This window comes from Theropithecus gelada, chromosome 12 (assembly GCF_003255815.1).
Source record: "Theropithecus gelada isolate Dixy chromosome 12, Tgel_1.0, whole genome shotgun sequence".
Classification (NCBI taxonomy): Eukaryota; Metazoa; Chordata; class Mammalia; order Primates; family Cercopithecidae; genus Theropithecus; species Theropithecus gelada.
In genome coordinates, this window is record NC_037680.1 from 234,243 (window position 1) to 250,094 (window position 15,852).

Genomic DNA, 15,852 nt, shown 5'->3' on the forward strand with positions numbered 1-15,852 from the left:
GCCTTCCCGGGCCTCCTTCCATCTACCTGCACTACCACCCTCTACTGAATCAGAAAAAAAACCAGGCTGGGTGTGGTGGCTCACACCTGTAATTCCAGCGCTCTGGGAGGCCAAGGCAGGTGGATCAACTGAGGTCAGGAGTTCGAGAAAAGCCTGGCCAACATGTTGAAACCCTGTCTCTACTAAAAATAAAAAATTAGCCGGGCGTGGTGGCACATGCCTGTAGTCCCAGCTACTCGGGAGGCTAAGGCAGGATAATCATCTGAACCTGGGAGGCGAGGTTGCAGTGAGCCAAGATCGTGCCACTGCACTCCAGCCTGGGTGACAGAGTAAGACTCTGTCTCAAAAAAAAAAAAAAAAAAGGCTGGGTGCGGTGGCTCACGCCTGTAATCCCAGCACTTTGGGAGGCTGAGGTGGGCGGATCACAAGGTCAGGAGATCGAGACCATCCTGGCTAACACGGTGAAACCCCATCTCTACTAAAAATACAAAAAATTAGCCGGGTGTGGTGACGGCGCCTGTAGTCCCAGCTACTCGGGAGGCTGAGGCAGGAGAATGGCATGAACCTGAGAGGCGGAGTTTGCAGTGAGTCGAGATCTGAGACCCGCGCCACTGCACTCCAGCCTGGGCGACAGATCGAGACTCTGTCTCAAAACAAAAACAAAAACAAAAACCGGGTCCTCCCTTTCCCAAACCCCACACCACACACCCTACACCCAATCCACCAGCATTTCCTGTTAAAGGGACCTCATTCAAAATGCACCTCAGTCCCGCAGTCACTCCCACCACCGCCCTCTCCCCTGAGGCCTCCTGATGAGTCTCCAAAATTCTGCTTCCTGGTGGGGTGTGGTGGCTCACACCTATAATCCCAGCACTTTAGGAGGCCGAGGCAGGTGGATCATGAGGTCAGGAGATCCAGACCATCCTGGCTAACACGGTGAAACTCCATCCCTACTAAAAATACAAAAAACTAGCCGGGCATGGTGGCGAGTGGCTGTAGTCCCAGCTACTTGGGAGGCTGAGGCAGGAGAATGGCGTGAACCCGGGAGGCTGAGTTTACGCTGAGCCGAGATGGCGCCACTGCACTCCAGCCTGGGGGACAGAGCGAGACTCCGTTTCAAAAAAAAAAAAAAAAAGTTCTGCTTCCTCCCCAGCCAGCTCAGAGGCCTCCCACGGCCCTTAGGGTCCACCACATTCCTTCCCCGCTTCCAGGACCCTCTTGCTCTGCCCCACCCTAGCTTCTACCCCATCTCCCCTACCTTCATCTGTGTTCCCTACAGTGCGGCCGTGTATGTGAGTTTTCTGCCTCGCTAAACTTACTGTGTCCCCAGGGCCTTTGCACTTACCCCCTACAGCGACCCTCTTTCCCTGGACCTCCGCAAGCCTCTCAGCCTCAAGGGCTCAGTGGGGACTTCCCTGGCCACTCAGTCATTCTTCCCTCCGTCGGCCCTGAACGTTTTACCTTAATAGCACTTTAACCTATCTTGTAATTTTCTGTTTGTTGATTTATTTCCAACAGTCCTGTGAGGGCGGGTAAAGCAGACTGTTATCAATGCCTGAAACATTTTTCAAATGAATGCTGTATTGAGTTGATTGGAAATAACTATACACTGTAGATGAGTCAATGAAAGCAGCCCTGATCCTTACCCTTGAGGCCATGCAGCCCAGTGAGGCCCCTCAACAGGTGCCCCACAGGGAGTCCTGCCTGCCGGTCCCACCTTCCCTTCCTAAGCGAGAGGGCTCACGTCTGTTTTCTCGGCTGCACGCTGGCCACACTCACGCCCCTCACAGTCACCGTGGGAGGGGAGGATCATTATCCCAAAAGTGCTGATAAACATACCTGGCCCTCTCATCGAGGTCAGGGGTGAGTGGGCTTCACGACCATGACACTGAAGGCCAAGGGTGACACAGACAACAGCTTTGAGGGCTGGCACTATCATCAGCCCCCTTCACAGATGAGAACACTGAGGCCAGGAGGGTGAGGTGACTTGCTCCAGCGTTAGGCAGCAGAGCCAGGCTCGGAGGCTCTGGGACCTTCCACTTTCTCCCAGCCTGGAGCCTCCACGGTCCTTACACGGGGCAACCTCAGTCCTGTCCACGTGCAGATGTGGGGAGCAGGGACACAATGAGGCAGGGGTCCTTGCCGCAGCACGGGCTCTGGGGGTGGTCCTGGTCATAGGAGGACCCTCCTGCCTCTTGCCCTGCCTCCCCGGTGTTCAGGTTGAGTGATGTGGACTGGCTCCTCAGTCCAGGCAGAAGTAGGTCAGCTGGTGTACTAGGGGGCTCCCTTCCAGGCCACCCTGCCAGGAATACACTCCAGTCAGGGAAGGAGGGCAGTGCCCGGGCTCTGGGCTTGAATCCTCCTCTGTCTTCACTCTGTCTGTAACTTGGGGAAGAGTCAGGGGTACTTGAGTCTCAGTGGGACCAGGAGCTTCTGCCAGCTCTGCCAATCCCTGGGCTGCCCCGCCCTTCTCCGGCTCTCACTCCTTGTGCCCCCAAGCTCCTTCCAGTCAATGTGTCCCCAGCAGCTGCCAGGCCCCAGAGGTGTGATTGAGGGTGGGAAGTAACAGGTGTACAGCAGAGCTCCCTGAAGGCATCACCCTCAGGGATCCCCATTAGACCTTCCTTGTTCTGCTGCCTCCAGGGTGGCGCCTGGCCAGAGTCCTGTGGGGCAGAGTTGCGGGGGTCAATGAACATCCCCTCCCTACACCTCAGGTCTGCACAAGAGCCTTCCTCCCCCTTCTCCTCCCTTCTCCTCCTCAAATCCTGGCTGCTTTCCATGCCCCTCTGTGCAGCATCTCAGAGACCTTGGGGCCCTGGGCTCACCTCACGCAGCTCAGCCACCCAGTCCTGACCACACCCTGCACTCTCGGCTCCCCTGTCCCTGACCCAACTGTGCTGGTCCTCCTGGAGGCTGGCCCCTCCTGCTTCACTCCTGGGGCCAACACACAAGGTGCTTTACTCCTTTGAACTCCAATTTCCTCGGGGGATAAGAGAAATACAGGCAGCTCTGCTCACTTCCCGCTCCCTGTCTGTTCCGTGTGAGTTTCTGTGCGCGCCAAACACATGCCCACGTGCTGCCAGTTGTTGTTTTCAACGGCTCTCCAGGTCTCCCTCGGCCCTAGGCAGCCCGGATGCTGGGCCACGCAGGAAGTCAGATGGAAAGATGGAAAGAGGGGCAGCAGATGGCGACAGCATGGTGCCCGCGCCTCGTCTGGAGTGGGGCTACTCTGATTCTCTGGTCCTTTTTGGGGGCAGCTGGCAGGCAGTGGGGCAAGGGGCACAAACAGTTCTCCTGGACCTGCAGAGCCATGGACTCCACTTGCAGCAAGTCGGACTCTCCTGGGGGCTCTGCTGAGACCTTCACAGGCCTGTGGCCCCTGCCTGGCTCCGCCTCTTTGGCAGCTGTTCTGTCTATCCTGGTAGGGGAGCTTCCTTATGTCACAGCACAAGGCACCCCTATCCTGGCTCTGGCGGCCCTTAAAGGAAGCCCACGCCTCTCCCACATGCTATCGTTTCAAGATCACCAGTCTGCAAGTGCCGTGGATGCACTTCCAATTGTCCCAAGTCCCCATGAAAATGTAACTCAAGGCCAGGCATGGTGGTTCACACCTGTAATCCTAGCACTTTGGGAGGCTGAAGCGGGTGGATCACTTGAGGTCAGGAGTTCAAAACCGGCTTGGCCAACATGGTGAAACCCCGTCTATTAAAAATACAAAAGGCCAGGCGTGGTGGCTCAAGCCTGTAATCCCAGCACTTGGGGGGCCGAGGAGGGTGGATCACGAGATCAGGAGATTGAGACCATCCTGGCTAACACAGTGAAACCCCATCTCTACTAAAAATACAAAAAAATTAGCCAGGCGCGGTGGCAGGCACCTGTAGTCCCAGCTACTCGGGAGGCTGAGGCAGGAGAATGGCGAGAACCTGGGAGGCGGAGCTTGCAGTGAGCCGAGATTGCGCCACTGCACTCCAGCCTGGACGACAGAGCGAGACTCCGTTTCAAAAAAAACAAAAAACAAAACAAAAAAAAAACCCCAAAAAATTAGCTGGGCGTGGTGGCCGATGCCTCTAATCCCAGCTACTTGGGAGGCTGAGGCAGGAGAATTGCTTGAACCCGGGAGGTGGAGATTGCAGTGAGGTGAGGTGGTGCCACTGCACTCCAGCCTGGGCAACAGAGTGAGGCAAGAAAGAAAAGAAAGAAAAGAAAAGCAAAGAGAGAGAGGCAGGGAGGGAGGGAGGGAGGGAGTGTAACTTGAAGAGCTGGGGAGGAGCAGTGGAGCCCCTCTCCTGGAGCCCCTCTCCTGGGCATTGCCTCCTCCTGGGTCCAGCCTAGAGGGAACACCAGCGTCCCCGCGCCTGTCTGTGGCTGATCACCTGCCACTACCCCTCCCTGTCTGTCCGAGCTTGCTCTCTGCAGGCGCTGCCCGCTGTCAGGATCACGTGGTCTGAACTCGGCACTATACATTCACCCCGGAGAATGCCATCTTTAGGGTCAGCCCAGTTTTCTGACCTGAGGAGCTCTTTTAAGATTCTGTTTCCAACGTGTCCCTGATCTCTGTCCCCCACCTGTGACAGCTGTACAAGCAGGCCGGCTTCCCACCAGGCTAGCTGAAGGCTCATGCCCTCCTCACAAAGGCTCCCCCAGCAGTCAGACAGCAACACATGGGTGGTCCTGGACGTTACATCTTTGGAGCTGCAGGGACCCAGGGATTGTTGGCAGAGATTACAGGAGGCCAGAGTCTACCAGCAAAGCTTCAGGGAGAGGCACCAGCCCCAGCCTCCCTAGTGGCTAGTCTGTCTGGTGAGCTCCGGCTGCCACTGCTGTCGTGGTTGGCTGGCTGCTTGTTTCCCATGTCAGCACCCTCCACCTGCCTAGGCCTTACTCCATATTCTTGCAAAACTCCCTTTCCTGCTTCAGTAGCCAGGGGAAATTTCTGTCTTCTGTGACTCAGGCCCCAGTTGGTAGTGTAGGTCTGTGTCTATGTGAGCCTGTGGTCCCTGGGTCAGCGAAGTAAAGCGAGTGGCCCAGGCTGCCCAGCGAGGAAAGCACAGGCCCCTGTAAGCTCCATCAGTCCACCCCGTGCCCACGCTCTCTCTGCCACTTGGCACCTGCTGCAGTGTTTTTCTCTCCTACTACTCACTTCACCCCCCTATGCTGCTGAACCTGTTTAATTGCCGTATGTGGCAGACATGAAGTCGGGGTCATATTTAAACATGGGAAGCTCCACCGACTAGAGACCCTATTGTACAAATCCTTCAGGGAATCAAACAGGCCTGTCTTTCTTATTTTTAATAATGGCAAAAGAGAGAGCATACCACAGTACAGTAAAATCCTCCTAAAACCGTGTTCGCCAGAAGGAAAAGACAGACATAAACTACCTTTGACTTATTTCCCCTCGAGCATTGGATGTCATTCCTCCAGGGAGGTTGCGCTGTGGCAGGGATCTGGGCATGCGGGGACACAGCAGATGCCTGATGAATGGAGCCACCGTGGCAGTTATCCTCCAAGCTGGGGTCTGATCCTCTGCTACACAGGGAGGCTGGCCCAGGCCCCAGAGCCTGAACCAGGGGTTCTCTAAGTGTGGTCCCAGTGCCCACAGCTTCAGGGTCACTTGGAAACATGTTAAAATGCAAATCCTCAGGCCCCACCCCAGATCCTGCGCCAGGGTGGCAGCGGTGGGGGGCAGCAGCCTAAGCTCTATGGTGCCCTCTACGTGGTTCTGATTCGGGTCTGAGAACCGAGGTCCAGGGCTGTCCACTGGTCAGACAGAGGAGTCCAGATAACAATGGAACCTGTGGCCAGGTGTTGTGTATTTTCACTGGACCCTCCAGGGGATTAGCGCTTTAAGCCTTCAAAGAAGAGGGAATTAACTTTTGCTGAGCACCTGTGAGGTTTAATTTCTCACGTACTCTCCATGGCAACCCCACCAGACGGTCATTCCTTTCGAATGTTAAAGATACGTGTTTAGAGCAGATGATCATGATTACACAATTGGTGTGCAGCACGGCCAGGTGGCCAGATCCCAATCCCACGCCCTCCTCCCACCACCATGGGCCTCAGGGACGTGCTTCTGGCACAGTCATGGATCCTGGGTGACAAAAAGGGTGGGACAGGGGACGCAGGACCTTCAGATGGCCCCACAGTGCCTCCTGTGGGTATCTATCTCCCAAGCTTCTCGCCCTGGCCTGGTTGCTCTGAGGGCCTGGGGAGAGGCAGAGACAGGCTGGGTGTAGGGAAATACACACACTACCAGCACCCCCGGACACGCACTGCTGACCAGGCATAGCGTTCAGTGGGGCTAGGACGTGGGCGTGGGTGCAAGGCTTGAGCGGGGGTGCAAAAAGCCAGTCTGGGCAGATACTCTCCCTCCGTGGGGCGCCGATCCCAGAAATGGTGGACGGAACAGGGCTGCAGTACGGTGCACATGGGCCCTGGGGTCTTAACCTTCGTGGGCCTCTTCCTGCATAAAATAAAACATTTAAAATTAGAGTTTACAACTGCACTCATATTAATCTTTATGAATATACTCCAGGCTAGACTCATTATGATTTTATTATACTCGGTTTTTTTCTTCTGATTTTAAAATAGTGCCGTCCTGGGGCTGGTTAGAGTTTCCTGGGCAGGCCCCGCCTCCTTAACCCCTGCAAAGAAAGCAGCGAGGACTTCCCTTTGCCCCTTAGCAGAAAGCTGCGCTCCTGAATGGTTATGGGTGTGACTATTCACGTACATCCTATCTGCAGGACATACCTGGAAAGGTGGGTGGGAGACAAGAGGGAGCTGGAAGCCAAGACTTAGGTCCCAAATATCCGAGTCCACAATTGTCCCTAGCAGGTGTGTGAGTGCCGGCGCGCTGCGGAGCCTCTCTGGGTCCCCGTTTCCACAACTGGTAAACAAGAACGCTGGGCGGACTGAGCTCTGAAAATTCTCGGAGCTTGACAATCACAACTCAGCAGAGAGGCCGCCCCTGTCCCCAGGAGGGCGGAGGCACCTGAGTCTCCTGTGCGGAGGGCAGGCCGAGGGAACCCGCGCCAAACTGGAGACGTGCAAATGCAAGCCGCCTGCTGCTTTCTCTCTGAGAAGACACTCCTAGGCTCCCAGGCGGCCCAGGAGCTCGGCTGGGTGGGACGATCCCGGGGGCCCGGGGGCCGGGTCTGTGGCCAGCTCGCTGTGTGTCTGTGCGTGCCCAGTCCCGCGGGTGACCAAAGCCCGGGGGCGGGTGGGGCAGGAGCCCGGACGCGCTCAGAGACCCTCACGCGCCTGGAGTGCCCAGGTTTGCGGGGGCGGAGCGTCCCAGCGCGGGCGCCAGGGCGGACCCTAGGGCGGGGCGCGGGGCGGTGTCGGTGGAGCCGGCTAGGCAGCGCGGGGAGGCGCGTAGTCCTGCGGCCGGGCTCCGTGCGCCCCGGCGGCCACCATGCTCAGCGTCGTGCACTTCCTCCGGAGCTTCTTCAAGGTGAGAGCCGGCGTCCAGGACTTGCGGTCGGGCTCGCGGCGCCCTGCGCGGGTGGAGAGGAGCACAGCCTGCGCTGGCCGCTGCGCCCCGGGCCGTCCCCTGGGCACCCGGTGGGTGGGGACACCCTCGCGGCTCCACGCCGCTCCCAACTTTCCGACGTGCAGACCGGAGGCGGCGTCCTGCGAAGTGGGGCCCCCTCGAGCGCGGGGAAGAAGGGGGCTCCGTTGGGGGCGGTAGGGACTGTGGCCCCGGGCGAGCCCCTGAGAGGGCAAGGGCGAGCGCCTGAACCGGCCTCCCCGCGCCTGGACCAGCCTGGGCGCGCGGGGCACTCGGAGCCTCTGCCTGGACCGGCCTGGGTGCGCGGGGCCCTCGGAGCCTCTGCCTGGACCGGCCTGGGCGCGCGGGGCACTCGGAGCCTCTGCCCGGACCGGCCTGGGCGCACCGGGCACTCGGAGCCTCTGCCCGGACCGGCCTGGGCGCGCGGGGCACTGGGAGCCTCTGCCGCTTGGCGCAGTACCGCCTGTTTCGGGAAGGAGGGCTGGTGCCGGCCCGGTGGGTGCCGGAGAAGTGGTTGCTGTTGTGTTATTCCCGGGGCTGAGGGTACGTGAGGGCGCAGCAGCGACAAGGAGCTGGAACTGGGGTCGGGGCTGTTGGGCTCCTGCCCGGGGTGCCCCCTCTCTGGCCCGATTTCCGGGTCCGCTCACCATCGGGACCTACTCAGTTGGGACGCCTCCACCTCGCTGCCCCCACGGGAACCCCAAAGTGGGCAGGGGCTCCGGGGCACTGTCAGGGGTGGCCGGCCACAGGTTGCCAAGCCCCACCTCCCCAGGTGAGCCAGCGGGAGGGCGGTTGCGACGTCGGTGGTGCTGGCCTCCGACTGCGGGAGCAACTGGATGAAAGGCGAGGCGGGGAAGAGCCGCCAGCTCTCAGCTGCGGGTCCAGGTGGAGGCAGACCTGTGTGAGGCTGTTGGAGCGGGAGGGGGGGGAGGGGCGGGAGGGCGCCCTACTTGGCTGTGCAATCACCTTCTCCCAGAGTTGAAGACTGGAGGTTGGGGTCGGAGTTCTGTGGCCGAGAGCTCTGGTGAAAGGGGTGGGAAGCCAGGTGACCCAGGACAGACCTGCAGGAGCCCTGCCCTCAGCCCCTCTGAGGGCCTGGCATCAGCTCCCACCCCCAGCGATAATGAAGTGATACAGGCATCAAGAGTGGAGAGGGCCCGACAGCCCGGAAGGCGGCCTTTCGGGAACCTGTGCTGGTGAGTGCAGGAGATGGCTTGGAAGAGCTCAGACCCGCTTCAAATGCTGACTCTGTCATTGAGGAAGTGTGCAATCTTGGAACAGTCACATAACCACCTGGGTCTTTGTTTTGAAAGATGTGGGTGATGATTCCACGCCCTCCACACCTTTCAGGGTTAGTGTGAAGGTTTTATTAGAAAATGTGAGTGTGGGCCGGTGCAGTGGCTCATGCCTGTAATCTCAGCACTTTGGGAGGTGGAGTCGGGGGTGGATTGCCTGAGGTCAGGAGTTCGAGACCAGCCTGGCCAACATGTTGAAACCCCATCTCTACTAAAAATACAAAAATCAGCTGGGCCTGGTAGTGGGCGCCTGTAATCCCAGCTACTTGGGAGGCTGAGGCAGGAGAATTGCTTGAACCCGGGAGACAGAGGTTACAGTGAGCCAAGTTAGCACCACTGCACTCCAGCCTGGGTGACACAGCGAGACTCCATCTCAAAAAAAAGAGAAAAAGAAAAAAGGAAGGAAGGAAAGAAAGGGGGGAGGGAGGGAAGGAAGGAAGGAAGGAAGGAAAGAAAGAAATAAATAAGGAAATGTGAGTGTATTTGTGAAACGGTGAGCTCTGGACCTTGGTTCTGCTGCACCCACAGCAAGGGTGGCAAGGAGTTGCCCAGGTGAGGGGAAGGTGGCTGGACAGAATCTGAGATGCCTGGGCAGAATCTGAGTCACCCAGCTGGCCCCAGAAGCTCCGGGAGCAGGCAGAGTGTGGCTGGAGGAGAAGCCGCTGGACATCTCTGGGCAGCCACCTTGCCTGCTGCTGCCTGGGAGGCTCCTGGGAAAGTATTGCAGAGACACGCTGTCCTCCAGTTCCCCATCTATTCAGAGAGGACTTTCCATACTTTCTGCCGTGTGTCTGCCTCAGGTCCCTGTAGGTCCTGAGACACCTGAGGCCTCCCCATGCACACCACAGGGAGATCAGCTGTGCCCCTCAGAGGGTCTCCTTTCTGCTGTCCACATGGGAGGGGCTCTGACTGCCACAGCAGTCCACTTCTGGCCGTGTGAGTGGGCCTTGCCGAGCCACCGACAACGTAGTTCATACTTATTCCTCTCGGACATCGGTCGTAAGGAATACCCTGTGAGGATACAGGCTGTGGGGCGGGCAGGGGAGCTACGTGCTTGAGTCACCGCCTGGTGCCTCCTAGTGTCCCCAGGGATTGGTCCTATGAGGTTCCCCTGATGATGGGTGCTGGACTAGGCCAGAAAAGGCCCACTTCATTCTGGGACCTCAGATTGTCCGGGTCTCCCAGTCAGACTCTGTTAGCCGAGATGCAGCAAGTCTCCACCAAGCCCAGGAGGAGGACCCCAAGGCCCCAGGTGTGACTCCTGGTGGCACTTGGTGCAGACTGTACACAGCATACAGATCTGCTCGAGCACGTTGGGCACCGTGGGATCCATGGGGCATGACAGCCGTGTGGCAGAGTCCCTCCCCGTGCAGGCAGACCACTCGGAGAGCCTGCACCTGCCAGGGGCCCACACAGGTGCACCGCCTTGGGGGTCACCCAGCAAATGAGTCAGAGGAGCAGCACACCCAAAAGGAAAATATGTTGTCTCAAAAATCCAGAGGCCCTCCCAGCATCGTGTGTGCCAAGCATGACTTTGGCTTTCGAGGGGGTATTTCAAAATGTTCCAGACAGCTGGACACCCCTGCTGCCTGCCTGGAGCCGTCACTGAAGTGGCAGGTCCTTGTATTTTCATAGAATATGTGTCCTACACTCTGGTACATGTATGTCCGACACTTAGGGTACTTTGCTACTTGGTGTCCTCCAAGACCTAGTAGTGTGCAGAAGGCCCGCATGAGGTCCTCGGGAGAGAAAGGTCAAGGTCGTTGTTGGCTAAACTGTGGCACAGAATCATTGAGCCAAGACATGTCATGAAGGTGGGATGCTGTGCCCCATGACAGGGAAGTGAACCCACTTCCGTGGATTCCTGAGTACTGCAGCAGGAAACACACACACAGGAACACACACAAGCATACAGAGGTGCACGTAGGTGCACACGGGCACACACACAGACACACAGGCAACACACAGATACAGGCATACACACTGGGGACACACAGGCACACACGCAGACACACAGGTGTACCTACAGGTGCACACACACAGAGACAGTTTTCATCCAGTCAGTGGCTCTGTACTATGCCAAGGATTGTGACAGGTTCAGTCCATTAGGGAGGTCATAAGTGGGACAGCACAGCTGTTGAGAGAATCCACTTGATTGAGCCCATAGCCGTCCGCTGCATCTTCAAGGCCCCGTGTCTCCTGCACAAGCCTACCTAGCAGGTTAAGGGGGGATGCAGCCGCATTTTCTGCCTTGGGTGCTGGTGGTTTCTCCATTCCAGCGATGAAGTGTTGCTCATGAGCCACAGTTGTGGAGGGGAGGGTGTTGCAGAGCCATCCAGGCAGTCTTTCCCACCATAGAAGCCTCCACACATGGCTCAGGGAGCCATGATGGAGTTCTTGCCACGCACTGGCATGTGCTTGTCACCTGAGCACTCAGGAGCTAGGGAAATTGTCACAGGACAGGTTGGGATCCCCGTGGGCTGCCACGAGGTGGACACAGGGCACAGCTCTCGTCATGGCCTGCGTGCCACTGCCTCTGGCAAGCCTCACCCCTGGTGGCGGGCTGTGGAGACATCCTGGGCTGCCAGAAACAGTGTCAGCTCAGAACCAGCCCTCAGTGGTGCCAGGAGGTCCAGGTACTTCTCTGTCTAGGAGGCTCTGGAAGGTTCACAGCATACACCTGTGCTGTTACGCAGGTGACCAGCCTCCCCAGAACTCAACGAGTTTGGGGTCTATTGAGCAAAATCTGGGAATTGGGCAAGGGGCAATGGAGTTTATTCAGCAAATATTTGTTGAACACCTACTATGCGCCAGATGTTGTTTTAGGCACTCATGGTAGACTCCTGCCTACCAGACCTAGTTTTAAAAAGTGATTGTTCGTTTGTTTGTTTGAGACAGAGTCTTGCCCTGTGGCCCAGGCTGGGATGTAGCAGTGTGATCTCAGCTCACTGCAACCTCCGCCTCCCGGGTTCAAGCAATTCTCCTGCCTCAGCCTCCCAAGTAGTTGGGATTACAGGCATGCACCACCATGCCTAGCTAATTTTTTGTATTTTTAGTAGAGACAGGATTTCGCTATGCTGGCCAGGCTGGTCTTGAACTCCTGACCTCGTGATCCGCCCGCCTTGGCCTCCCAAAGTGCTGGGATTACAGGTGTGAGCCACTGCGCCAGGCCTAAAAAGTTTTTTTTCTCACATTTCTATTAGTAGTACACACATCAAATAGGACCCTATTGGCATTACCTGTCGGTTTCAGTCCTAGCAGTGCCATGGGTGAGTCATCAGTGCCAAGGAGCATGAGAACATCCTGGTGTTCTTCTGGCTGCCAGCACCTGAGTGCTTCCTCCCATCCTCTGTCGTGCCTCACTGTTCTCATCTGTAGAATTTCCACCAACGGGAAGGTCTCCCGTGATCATCTCCAGCTGACAGAGAACGATGTCTGTGGCAATATTCCAAGCGGTTGGCGTTCCCCTTTTTAAGTGTTTCTTGGTGCTTTGGGCTGGTGCAGGTCTTTTTGGCTCCCCTGGAGACATGGTGAGGGATGCTGTGCAGGTTGCTCTTGGTCGGTCTCCACCAGCATTGTATCCCCTCAGATTCTTGGATTCTGATTCCTTCAAGGCATTCTGGCTTTTCAGTTTCACTTTGTGGGGCCACTGTCAAGCTGAGGATTCAGGGGACCAACAGCTCACCTGCTGGCTCTTGGCCTCCAGCATGGCGGGCGCACCTGCAGCAGCACATTGCCCTGGTCTGGGGTGATGCTCTTCCCCCAGGGGTGGGGGTGCTCCAAACCCGTTCTCACCATTCTCCCTGTTTTTTGCTGGTGTATGTTGGCACAGTCCTCATTCTCTGAAGCATGAGTCTTTTCCCTGATGGTTTCACTTGTAATTGGTTCCCCTGGCCATGCTGGGATCTGACTCTGCTCTTTGTCCTGGAGGCAGGGAAAGGGGCCAGGGTGGGCATGAGCAGAGCAGGTGACTCGCTGGGGAGGGCATAACAGCCTGAAGCAGCCAGAGGGAGGAGCAAGGGTTCAGTGGGGTTGTGAGCCCCCAGTGCGTCCCCACGCCTAAGGTGAGGGTCCCACTCTTTCCCAAACCATACCCTGACTGTCACTCGAGGAGCAAGGAAACACCACATTCTCTGGCTGTGTAATGCGCCAGTCTACAGATTGGTGGAGCCAGTCTGCAGGTCGGTGGAGCCAGTCTGCAGGTCGGTGGAGCCAGTCTGCAGGTCGGTGGAGCCAGTCTGCAGATTGGTGGAGTCAGACTGCTTTTGGTTCAGGGGTATCTCAGGCCGATGGCTGCAGGAAAGAAGAGATACTCGTACTTTATGTGGAGTGGTAGAGAGGCCCTGCTAGGACAGAGTATGTCATTGCCTCACTTGAAGCTGTACAGGGCAGTTAGAAGCAGCAAGCGCACCCAGCAGTCCTTGGATTCTTCATGCCTTTCATTTGGATTTTGTAGCAAGAGCTGTTTCCCCGCCAAAGCACCCAGTAGTCACTTGGCCACCATTTATGGTTTATTTAGGGGCTGGCCATGCAGGCAGTGGGATGTCGGAGTTCCCCATCTTCCACAGTGGTAATGTATTTCCACGGCTTTTGGCTTCAACCAGGTGAAATCCTCAGTCCCAGCCCTACTCCCCACCTTCCTGCAGATCTCTTACCAGCAGAGATCCTTGTACCAGTTTCTTTACTAGTGAAGGATCTTGATTGCCAAAGACAGAAAAGGGCTCCAGTTAAGTGAAAAAAGAAAGAACGTCTTGGCGGGTTGGGGGTAGCTCATTGGCTCAGCTCGTGCAGGGATGAAGGGGGCGAAGTGCAGTGGGGACTGTGGGGCTGCCCCGGGCGTGGGCTCTACTGCTCTGCTGACAACACCCCCTAGTGCCTCTTGTAGGCGGTGAGGGTCTGTCCTCATGAGCCAGGGTTCTGGCTGAGGCTTAGCGGAGCTGCCAGAGGGTGGGACGAGAGGATATCTGCCTCCTTTCTATTTCCAAGATAGATGGGGCCAGATTTTCAGTTATCTTGGGATCTCTTCCTCTCCCCAGTCCTGGCAGCTGTTCAGCACGGGGCAGCCAATACCTACTCATGGCATACGACTGAGAAGTCCCACTAGGACTCACTGGGCCCCTCCGCTTTTGTGGGGGAAGGAGGGTCTAAATAAACTCCAGGTTCCTGGGGCCTCTGCCAGGGAGCCACCTACATCCTTGAACTCTTCTGGGTGAAGGTTTCAGCAGGAACCCAAGGCTGGAGACCCTGAGCCGGGGCAGGCTGCCCTCTTGAACCCTACAGAGGCTGGTCTCCTGCATGACGGAGTGGGCAGGGCAGACCCGGCAGGGTAGCCAGCTGCCTGCCAGGAGGCCTTCGGTGCCTCCCCTGGGCTGTGCCTCCTGCCACCCTGGACTTGCCAGCCTTGGCTGCGTTGCTGCTCAGAGGCACCAGTGCTTCCTCCTGCTATGGGCTGCTTCTCCCACACTGCCCTTCCAAGGTGGGGGCACGGGTCCCACCTGTGCTCTTCCTCCAGACCCTGCCTCTGCCCCTTCGGGGTCTCCCCTGACCTCACCAGATGGTCCCTCTGTACAACACACATTCTCAAGCTCCCCCTGCTTGTTGGGCCGTGATTGACATCTCCAAAGGTGCCTCGCCTCCTTTACAACAGGGCAACGTGAGGGCTGGAGGGCCTCATGAGCAGCACCATCCCCATCCGCAGAGGGTCCTGCAGCCAGGGACGGGCCAATGGGCAATATGGTTTAAACCTCACCGCCTTATAACCGGCAGAAGGTGAGGGGCAGCCCATTTCAGAGGTGAGGAAGTCACACACGGGCTCCAGAGAGACACAGCACTTCTGAGCCAGGGAGCGGGTTGCCCTCAGTGGGAGAAGCAAACAAAACGTTTGGGGTCGTCAGTGACTCCTATGGGAAACCCAGAGGGAATTCAGATCCTCTGCAGGCTCTGGTGCCTCCCCAGGTTATAAACAGTGGCTAGAGTCTCAGGAAGGGCTGAGGACACCTGACCGAAGCCGGTGGGAGGGCAGGCACGCAGAGGTGGGGCAGGCCGTGCCCAGCCCACACCCGGAGAACAGGCTGTGCTCCACCCAAGTTTGGAGAGAAGGTTTCAGAAGTTCGTGTCTCCAGAAACATCAGCCGGGGGCCCTCTGGATTCAGGGCCCCCTTGGGGTTCTGACCTGGCCGCACACAGACTCCGCGCATTTCCCTAGGACAGGCCGTGCTCTGAACCCTGGCTCTGCCCCCCTGGCCCCGCCCCCTGGCCCCGCCCTCGGAGCCAACAGCCCAATCCCAGCCGAAGTGCTGGGATGACAGGCGTGAGCCAGCCGGCCCGCCGTGTTTTTTTAGAACCAGTGGAGTTGAACGGAAACCCATCTCTGAAACTTGGCCAAGTGTGATGCTGCTGCCTGATGTTGCCGGCCAGAGTTCCTGCTCTAGGTAGAAAGTAAGTTTCTGGCCGGGCACGGTGGCTCACACCTGTAATCCCAGCCCTTTGGGAGCCATTTGAGCCCAGGAGTTCCAGACCAGCCTGGGCAACATAGTGAGACCCCGTCTCTACAAAAATGTTTTTAAAAAATTAGCGTGGCGTGGTGCACACACCTGCAGTCCCAGCTACTTGGGAGGTTGAGGCAGGAGGATCGTGGGAACCCCGTACAGGCACCAGCCACTACTCCCGGCTAATTTTTGTATTTTTAGTAGAAATGGGGTTTCACCATGTTGGCCAGGCTGGTCTCGGTCTCTTGACCTCGTGATCCGCCCACTTCGGCCTCCCAAAGTGCTGGGATTACAGGCTCGAGCCACTGCACCTGGCCAAGAAAGTGTGTTTTTACAGAGGCACGCTGACCAGGAGAACGTCCTCCTCAGAGCACCATGGATGTGGCTGGTGGGAGAAGCTGGGTCAGATGTGGCAGTTTGCCTCTGTGCAAGGACTCAAGCTTGTGAGAAAAGCTGAAAGCGACTCACAGGGTGGCACATCCACAGAGCAGCACTAGCAGGGAGGGAGCTGCTGCCCTACACACCAGTCCGGACTGGCCTCCAGGGAACCAGGCCCAGTGGC

The 15,852-nt window shown here is 57.6% G+C and overlaps 1 protein-coding gene across 1 annotated transcript in view; it reads left to right on the forward strand.

Moving 5' to 3' along the window:
- Positions 1–8,034: 8,034 nt before the first annotated feature.
- Positions 8,035–15,852, forward strand: part of ARHGEF4 (Rho guanine nucleotide exchange factor 4) — a 212,888-nt gene continuing 205,070 nt past the window's right edge. Inside the window, exon 1 of the mRNA XM_025404659.1 lies at positions 8,035–8,279. The gene's annotated coding sequence lies outside the window, so the exon portion shown is untranslated. The remainder of the gene's footprint in view (positions 8,280–15,852) is intronic.